Here is an 8,733-nt window from a genome sequence, read left to right as displayed (position 1 = left end):
GGAATTAGGAACTGAGGATTTTATTTCTCAAGTGCTGCCTTTAGAATGTGGTTACAGGGGTTAATTTAATTAAGCTACAAAATACCCAGTGGTGGAATTTAGAAAACAGATCCAAGAGTGGAAAAGAGAGGTTTTTTGGACTTAAATAGCAAAGTAGCTGCAAATGAACCAAAAATGAATCAGATGCTTTCCTTTCAAAATGTTCTATTTCCTTGATTAGAAGACTGATTCTCTTTATATGTTCATCATCACTGTTTATGAAAAGTACTAATACAACATGTGGCTGATTCTCCAGTGTGTAGGAACATTGTGCAAATAGCTGGACTACACATTTTCGTAAGCACCGCAATATTGAAATTCAGCGTGGATTTATGCACAAAATCAAGAATAGTTAAATTGGATACCTTTTTGTATTCCGTTGGTGTAGCACTTTTTCTTGATCTCTCTCTCATATCATAGAAGGATCTCTTTCACTGTAAACATGCCCGGATATTCAAATATCTTACCTTTGACCTCCTTCATGTTTTAAACAGTTTCTATTTTTCTCAAAAGAATATCTCACACTGTATCCAGCACTTTACTGCAAAAGCTCCTTCTCATGCTTGTCTTGTTTTAAAATAACACAGATTATAGAGGCAGGCACACGGAGTTACCATAGAGGCCCCTTCTCCTTACTTGTTCTAGCTCTTAGACACGCTTAACTCCTCTGTATCCAGCCTTTCCCCAATGACCTTATTTTGCCACTCGCCTCCCAGATTAAAATACAGTCAGATCATTTGGCTTATGTTCAAGGCAACTGTTGTCTCCTTCCCTGAAATGACATAGCATTTGTTAGTTTGCATCAAGTTTTTAAAACATTGGTAGTGTTTAATAGCAAAAACAAAGTTTTCTGCTTTGTCAGGAAATTAACCATGCACCAAAATAAAAATAAGTACTAACAGCCTGCTGTGTGATGAGATGCTGGAAACAAGTAAAATTGAGGCTGCTGTCTTGACAGTTTGAGAGAGCAGATTCTTGGGGGGGGGGGAGGATTTGTCTATAAATTTAAAGAATGTCTCCCAATTATGTCACCATAAAGAATACTTTTCTAATGTTTAAGAGCGGTATTTTCTATTACCACACTTATTATAGCGAAATGTAGAAATGCATGAGTGGTGGGTGTTTGTTGTGACATCTGAACTATTTGTAAATATTGTTCACAGCTTTCTTAGCATATTTTAGCGAGGCAACATTTCAGGAAAGTATAATTTATTGCACATGATATAGATGGTGAGTTTCCCAACCCATTTGTTGTAGATGTGTTTGCCCAAAAGAAAACTGACACTAGGCATATTAGATTAAAGTAGCAAATTTCTGTCTGTGGGTCGGGAGTCCTGTGGTGGTTGCTCTGCTTTTATAAAAAATCGTCAGTGAGACCAAGAGATCGGCTTGACTTGATGTCAGTTTCCAAATAATGTAGTGCTAGCACGGTTGGGGGAACATTACATGTTTCTCTATTATTGTACTATGTTTGCTCCTATGTACCTATGTATGTATGTATGTATGTACGTACATGCATACGTATGTATTTTTGATCAAGCAGGCTCTTATGAATGTGACATGCAATCTCAACTCTAGTTGGCATGGTATTTTCTTCTTTCACTTCCCAACCCGAAAATAAACACCTATGCAGCCTTTGTCTCTGATACCTTATTTGAAATCCTTTGTCTTAATCTTTTAAATTTTCCTCGAAGAGAGATAAAGGTCTTAGAGGAAGAGTTAAGACGGATTCTTTTCCTCTCTCTTCCCTGACATTTTAGGTGACAATGAAAATAAATTTTACTTTAGCTAGTTTGTTTTTTAAGCTGTCGTTTTTTTGCGGGGTTAGGGGGAGTAGAATTGGGACTATTTTGAAAAGGTGTTTTGTTTTCAGAATACAAGTGAATTATTTGGGAAGTAAAGCCTGTTTGTTTTGAATAAAGGAAGCCTCTACAAACTTGATCCCTTTCCCCTCCTTTTCTCTTCTTCCTTCTTCTTGTACAATGGGGAGTTATTAGCTTAAGTTCACATAAAAAGCCAAAATATTGAATGCCTACTATGTTCTGGACCTGTAATAGTAACCTTATGGTAGCTCTGTTAGGTGGGGGGATCATCCCCATTTTTCAGGCATGGAAACTGAGACTTAAAGAGTGAAAGTAACTTGTCCAAGAATACACAGCCGGTGAGAGGAGTGTCAGGATATGAATCTCAGGTTGTCTGGCTTCAAAACTGATGCCCTTTTCCTTCTACCATAATGCCTTTAAAGTCAAGTTAAATGTGGCATTTATTTTTATGGTAGAGCAGTTATCAACCATGGCTGTGAACCAGAATCATCTCTGTGGAATGTTAAAAAAATTCAAATACTTGGTTTCCACTTCTGGAAATCTCATTCTATGAATTTAGGGTGGAGAGACTGGCATCTGTGTTTTTTGAAGCACCACAGTTTCTGATGCCCACCATTAAGAGCCACTGGCATGGAATGTCCCTCCCTTTCTGCCAGATAGTAGTAAGATAGTTCTGGTAAGATAGAAGACACTGGTGTTAAGTTTGCACCAGATGCAGTATTTGTTGGTTCTTTAATGTAGCTCATGTGCTGTTCCATCTAAGTTTCCATTCTTTTTCATTCTTTTCTCTGGGATCAAATATCCAGAATGGCCACTGATAAATTATGGTAGAATGGCTGTTTGTATTATTTTTAGAGGCATTTTGTCTGTTAAGGATAACAACCATCACAAGCAAGATGGTGACCTGTGAGTTGAGGACAGGTATCAGGTCACCCATTACAGACGTAACTCAGCTGAGATATCTGTTGAATTTGTATCATTCTCAAAGGTTCTGAGAGTCCATACCTGATTTTTAGAGACATCAATATCAGTCTTAGGAGCCCAGGGTGAGAAAGTTTTGTCTATGTAGTAAATTCAAATTTGCTATTCAGCACACCAGTTGCATATCACATTAAAATGAAGACCAACTAGAGGCCCTCTTCAAACTGACTAGAAGTCTGTGTTTGGCTTACAGTTTGTATGCTTTACTAAATTGTACCCAGTTTGAATAGCACTATTCATGCCCTGTTTACACCTGCTTCTGGAACTGAACCATCATAAATGCTATAGTGTACCTCTCTTATGAATTTTCTGAAAGTAGGATAAAATACTTCTTTTCTACAATCTTTCAGCTAATGGTTTGTGCCAATAAATTGACTACCATGTAGAAACCAGCAGGATATGGAAATGTTCAGCTTATGGCTTACTAAAACTGGAAAAATGACACATATTGCTGATTTCATTTACCTGAGCGCACCTACCAAGTCTCAGAAACCATTCGCAGGCGTTTTGCCATCAATGAATATAACTGATCTCACGAGGATTACCCTAATCACCACATAGAAAAACATCTTTAGGGAAATCTGATCTTAGCCCCAAAGTCTATTTAGCAAGCAATATTGAAATTAAATTACAGTGGAAGTATTTTTCAAGAGTCAATAGCCCAATGGTCCTATTCCTAGTCTGATATATGTATTTGCTGGCTTATATAATAAAATTTGCTCTTTTATAAAAGATTCCTGGTATTTTCAAATGACATGCCTGTGCACATCCTAAACAAATATCTTACTTAAAAATGAAAATGTTCCATCCTACTCTTCAGCTCTTTTTGCCAGTGACTCATCCCCTACCTGCCCAGAAACAAAGGCATAAATGCCGAAGCAGCCGAGATACATCTATCTCTGTAACAGAGAAGCAAGTGATGCTAATGGTACCAGCACGATCTCTGCCTGGCTGAACCCAGCAAAGACCCACTGATTGATGGATGACTTGCAAACATTCCCTCTTGCTTTCTAACTGAAAACATACGTCGAAAAAGACCCTCGGTTTATATATAAAGTATAAGCAGCAAAGGTGTGCTGTCTTAATTTTCAGTCTAACCCTCAAGACATCCTCCATGGCATCAGTATTAAAGCAGGAACCCGGACTACATTTTCCTACTCGATAATAAGCTATGGAAGTTGCATGGGGTCGAGTCTCTAGGAAATCCCCTCTTTCTTTGAAAAAATGTCATTGGTAAGATAGGAGATTGGCACCACAATGAGCAAAATATAGTGCGGGCTGATACGCATTGTCAGGTAGAATTTGGTTTGAGACACTGACTTTTGTCTGCGTGGTGTCTCCGTTCCAAAGAAGATGGAAGATGCAAAATTGCAAGTTTCCAATCTCTGGTTAATGTGGTCTATACAACTGAATAATGTATAAGGAGATGTTCCTTTGATAATGTCACAATTATTCATTGTACAGCCATAAACTCAAATATTCACATTAACAGCTAGGTATTATTTTTCTTCTCTGAAATTAAGTGAGCGGCATCAGTGGTCATAAATGAGAGCATTCATCAAAGGCGGAGCCATGGCAGAGGATTAAGCGAATGCTGATGAAGTGTCCAGATTCCCATAACTTGGAATGGAGCTGCATTCAGCATTCCTTTATTATCCATCTGCCACATAACAAAAAGTCTCCTATATTTAATGCAGGTTTGCCCTAGGCCACGTAATAGGATTAGGAATAATTTCTACAAATTTACAAAAACAAATCACATGGGAAGGCTTAGAATTTGCTAATAATTTCTCCATAGCCGGGAGATCAAAGGGTTGTAAGAGTCCCTAGCCAGGCGGTAGTTTGACCCTGGCCAGGCTTTTTTAATGAAAGGGTTAATCTTCTCCGAGGTGACCATAGAGGAGCAGATAGTGTGACCAAAGGCAGATTCAGGCCCCCAAAAAACAAGGAAGAAAATGGTCTGAAGAGTACAACAGCAAGAAAACATTTACAGAATCACACTACATTTTCTGGTTCGAAAAAATGAAACTGCAGAATGTCATTGAAAGAAGCAAGACAAAGGAAGAGGGCCGGCTGAGAAGCAAACCCAGGAAAGATCAAAACCTCTCACCATTGCCTTGAAGAAAAAAAGAAATTAGGCTGCTTGCTTCTCCTTTTAAAGGTCTGACTCCTTTGTGGTCAGGTGAGGGCTGCCGTCTCTTGCCCGCTCCCACTGTTCCCATTGGTCTGGGAGGAGGAGCAGGCCCACCTGGCAGGGTTCACCGGCACAGGAGACCAAGGGCCTTGCAAGGTGGCTCCGTGTCAGGTGCACCACTTTATAGGAGGCACATTGGGACAGAAAATCATGAATTCTTATAAGGACTCTCCATTCTTAAAGAGACACGAAGGTGAACAAGGCATATTAAAAATGATGAGGGGAGCTAGGAGGAATGGCATTGATCCAGTGCCTTCCAAGTTCTAATTCTGATGAGTGGCAACCGGTAGCCAAAATCTGCTATCCTGCCTTTTTGTTATCAATGGCTGTAACAATGGAGTCTGGGCTGGCACTTATCTAGCGCTCTGTTTGCTCTGTATCCTAACAATGGTTGGGGGTCTCATTGCTAGCAGCATGACTTGTTCTCAAGACATTCTGCATGGACTGCCATGTTTCTCCTCTATCTGTTGTGCCACTCATTGAATGGAGGGGTTAAATGTGGAATCTGTCTGATTTTAAGAGATGGTAAACAATTTCATAGTCTCTCTGAAGGGTGAGGTAGCCCTTTGATGGGCATGAGAGGTTTCTGTTACTAAGCCTCTTAATCTGGGAGTTGAGCCAGTGAGACGAAGATCAAAGTTGCCTGCTCACCCACTTCTATTACCTGTTGGTCTGTGAAGACTGAGGTAAAGTCCTTCTTAGACAGTTCACTAAGAGATTGCCTTCAGAGAAAAGGAAGGAGGTTGATTGAGAAGATGGTATCAGTAGTGAGAATGATGCTTTTAAAAGAGGGAAGTTTGGTTTTGGGTTATTGCTTTCTTTTCCCTCCAAAGTCCTGATAAGAAGCTGGCTTATGATAAATCCAGCTCCTCCTGCCCGAAAAGAAGTCAGGTTGCATCAACTTCTTTCCTCCAGGGCCCTATGATTCTCTCACTCCTTTCCTTAGAGTTGAGAAAAACTGATTATGGATTCTGTCTGGGCTTCGCTGACATTGGTAGGGGATAAATGTCAAGATGGACCTCCAAAAATGTAATATCCTGCCTGCCAGTTTCTTGCAGTGCCAAATTTCTTTGTATGGCAGTATGGAAGAATGTTTGGTTCTTTTGGTGGAAGCAGCTGGGCTGGGACATAGAAATGGACTGCCTTGGCACTCCCAGTTGTATTGACTTACAAGATGTAGGGAGTCACAGGGTCATAGCCAGTCAACACTTAAATAACAAGCCGAGAAGTCAAATTGAGGTTTGTTCTTGGTTTGTCTTTTACTTGGTGAGTGCTTTGCATGTATTGGGTGCTGTCCTAAATGCAGTACATGTATCTACTCTTTTAATCCCCCTATCATTGTCTGATGGAAGAATATGTATTACTTATACCTTATAGATGAGGAAACTGATTCTTAGAGAAGTTAGGTAGTTTACTTAAGAGATGAGAGGGATCTTGGAGGTAACTGAGTTTTGTCTTTATTTCATTTTTCAGATGATTCAGTAGAGGCTCTGAGGCAGTAACTGACCTAAATTAGGTTACACAGTTAATGGCACAGCTTGGGCAAGAGAACCTAGGCTCCCAACTACCTGCCTGTGCAAAATCATTTCCATGAGAATGTACTGTTTCCCTGCTGCATCCCCAATTAGAAAGCCCTGCCCTTCTCTCTTAACTCGGATTTCTATAACTTCCTTTAAACACAACAGACAGATTCATTCAGTCAGCAATTGTTAAAAACCCACAGATGATAGAAGCACTGTTAAACTTAGGGGATGTGAAGATGCATAGGGTAGAGTCTCTCCCTACCCTTGAGACACTGTCTACAGGGGGAGAGAAATAAAGAGAGAGCAGTAGACTGGCAAGGACAGTGCTATTTATGGAGGTATGTATCTAGTGTGTGATGACAGCTGTAAAGAAGAAGACAGAACTCTTTTTGGTCTTCCAAGTTTTTATTAAACTCAACTATTTAACATATAGTGTGGTATTGGTTTGAGGAGTAGAATTTAGTGATTCCTCACTTACATAGAATACCCAGTGCTCATCACAACAAGTGCCCTTCTTAATGCCAATCACCCATTTAGTCCATCCCACACCTACCTGTCCCCAAACAGCCCTCAGTTTCTTCTCTATTGTTAGGAGTCTCTTATGGGTTTGCCTCCCTCTCTGCTATTCTCTAATTTTCCTTCCCTTTTCTTATGTTCATCTGTTTTGTTTCTTAAATTCCACATATGAGTGAAATCATATGGTATTTGTCTTTCTATTTGTCTAATTTATTTCACTTAGCATAATACACTGTAGTTTCATCCACATTGCTGCAGATGGCAAGATTTCATTCTTTTTAATGGCTGAGTAATATTCCAGTGTGTGTGTGTGTGTGTGTGTGTGTGTGTACATACCACCTCTTCTTTATCCATTCTTCAGTGAACATTTGGGCTCTTTCTGTTGTATTTGACTATTGTTGATAATGCTATTATAAACATTGGGGTGCATGTGCCCCTTTGAATCAGTATTTTGGTATCCTTTGGGTAAATGCCTAGTAGTGCAATTGCTGTGTCATAAGGAAATTTTATTTTTAACTCTTTGAGGAAACTCCATACTGTTTTCCAGAAAGGCTACACCAGTTTGCATTTCTACCAGCAGTGTTAGAGGGTTCCCCTTTCTCTGCATCCTTGCCAGCATCTCTTGTTTCCTGAGTTGTTAATTTTAGCCATTCTGACAGGTGTGAGCTGATACCTCACTGTGGTTTTGATTTTTATTTCCTTGATGATCAGTTATTTTGAGCATCTTTTCATGTGTCTGTTAGCCATCTGGATATCCTCTTTGGAAAGGTGTCCATGTCTTCCCATTTCTTAACTGGGTTTTTTTGGGTGTTTAATTTGGTAAGTTCTTTATAGAGTTTGGATACTAACCCTTTATCAGGTATGTCATTTGCAAATGACATTCTGTAGATTGCCATTTTGTTTTGTTGACTGTTTCCTTTGCTGTGTAGAAGCTTTTTATCTTGATGAGGTCCCAATAGTTCATTTTTGCTTTTGCTTCCCTTGCCTCTGGTAATGTGTCTACTAAGAAGTTGGTTTGGCCTCCTGGATTGTCCTCTAGGATTTTGATGGTTTCTTGTCTCACATTTAGGTCTTTCATCCATTTTGAGTTTATCTTTGTGTAGGGGGTAAGAAAGTGGTCCAGTTCACTTTTCTACATGTTGGTGTCCAGTTGTCTCAACACTATTTGTTGAAGAGACTGTCTTTTTTTTCCCCCATTGGATATTCCTTCCTGCTTTGTCAAAGATTAGTTGACTGTATGTTTGTGGGTCCATTTCTGGACTCTCTAGTCTGTTCCATTGATCTATGTATATGTCTCTTTTTGTGCCAGTACCATACTGTCTTGATAATAACAGGTTTGGTATACAGCTTGAAATCCAGAATTGTGGTGCCTTCCACTTTGCTTTAGAAGACGGAGCTCTTAATGGTATAAAATTAGGGGTCACTTCCTGGAGGAACTTACATTTGAAGTTTGATGACTCTAAGAGTGAATAAGATTTTACTGGGCGAACCAGGAGAAAGAAGATATTTGAGGAGCAGAATGGGTGAAATCATGGAAGTGTTAGAATGAATGACCTATTGAAGAACTGAATTAAGGTCAGAATAAATATAATTGACCATACTTTCAGTTGAATGCTGTGAATGTGTGAAGTAGAGGCCAGATAGGAAATGATGAGTG

This window comes from Hyaena hyaena, unplaced genomic scaffold (genome assembly GCF_003009895.1).
Source record: "Hyaena hyaena isolate Hyena2069 unplaced genomic scaffold, ASM300989v1 scaffold_918, whole genome shotgun sequence".
Lineage (NCBI taxonomy): Eukaryota > Metazoa > Chordata > Mammalia > Carnivora > Hyaenidae > Hyaena > Hyaena hyaena.
Note: the sequence above shows the minus strand (reverse complement) of the source record.